The 1,494-nt window shown below is 39.0% G+C and overlaps 1 protein-coding gene across 1 annotated transcript in view; it reads right to left on the reverse strand.

Moving 5' to 3' along the window:
• Nucleotides 1-1,494, reverse strand: part of Ifit3 (interferon induced protein with tetratricopeptide repeats 3) — a 5,548-nt gene that overhangs the window by 3,493 nt on the left and 561 nt on the right. The gene's annotated exons all lie outside the window — the stretch shown is intronic.

Consider the following 1,494-nt stretch of genomic DNA (forward strand, 5'->3'; position numbering starts at 1 on the left):
AAAGAAAGAAAGAAAGAAAGAAAGAAAGAAAGAAAGAAAGAAAGAAAAGACATGGGTACCAGCATTCACATCTCTTAGCAGCTTATGCTGTTACTATCATGACTTCTCTGCCAAGACTGTGCCTTCAAACCATGAGCTAAAATAAGCCTGTCTCCCCTAAGCTGCTTTCATCATGCATTTGTCACTTTGTTACTTAGCAAAGTAACTAAAGCAGAGACACGGACATAATATACAAATCGGTAAGATCGGTTATGAGAAATTTGGACAAATGCACATTTAACCTTGAGATACTGAAAGACCATAATTGAAAAAGCTGTACATAGAACAGGAGATTTTCATGAGACTTGGCAGGAGATGCAGACCCAGAAGGTACCAGGTGCCCTCCCAGGTCCTTTACTTACCACATTTTGCAATTTTTAACATTACTGGGGAAGAGAGCTCAAGCTGCCTCTGTCTTCATAGGAAGGTTGTTAAATAGACTTCTGGCTAGCATAATCTAGAGGGTCCCCCTTAGATCTGCTTAGATTGGTGACTCTAGACACAGCCAAACACAAAACACAGCAAAGCCCCTTGTTGAGGATGGCCATTAAGGTCCTGAGCAGGTCTTGTCTTTCTGGTCAACCACATTCAGAACTAACAGGGGTTAGTTAGTTAGTTAAGAGGGGTCTTCTCACAGATAGGAAAGAGTAGCCTAAAGGAGTTGAAGGGAATGCCTTTAATTCATTGTAATTATAACTCTAACTTTGTTAAATATTTATACCCTTGGGGCAGGGATGACTGGCTGTCTTTTTCTTCCTTCTCATAGTAGTTAATAACATCTGCCTTCATGGGCCTTCAATGCCTTCCTTTTAGTTCTCCCTGAAGCTCTACCAATGGCAGAACTTTGGCAGGTGTGCTTTCATTTAAGAAAAATCACATTTACTAGAACTATTCTTTACTTACCAGAAAGACACTTACTTTAAGGGTATATTTCGCTGAGTCCCAACAAATGTTTATGCCTATGTGCACTTACAGGCTCCTTATGGGTTATTTCTGACAGTCCCAAAAGATGTCTGTGTGTACCTTTATTGTCTATTCTTCCCATGTCTTGGCAACCTTTGTTCTGCTTCCATAGCTTATATTTTCCAGATAATATATTTTTGAGGTAGAATATATCTTAGCTTCTACACATTCCAGAGTTTATATTTTTGAGGGAAAATTGTCTTCTGCTTGCCCAGCCGTATTTCACAGTAGCAAAAATAAACTTTAAACTTTGAGAGACTGTTGCATATAAGAAATGAAAAAACAAACAAACAAAAAGAAAAAAAAACCTGCTCATCTGTAAGATTTTTTTCTTCTACCCTTAATCTTGAAGTGATCGAGCATTTCAGCAACATGAATTGAGCTTACAGTACTGACTCCAACTCTCACACTACCTGCTGGAGAAGAAATGTTTCCTTTGAAAAGTCTCTTTCTCTTTCCCTCCCTCTCTCTCTCTCTCTCTCTCTCTCTCTC

Source organism: Psammomys obesus, unplaced genomic scaffold (genome assembly GCF_907164565.1).
Source record: "Psammomys obesus unplaced genomic scaffold, mPsaObe1.curated_primary_1811, whole genome shotgun sequence".
Lineage (NCBI taxonomy): Eukaryota > Metazoa > Chordata > Mammalia > Rodentia > Muridae > Psammomys > Psammomys obesus.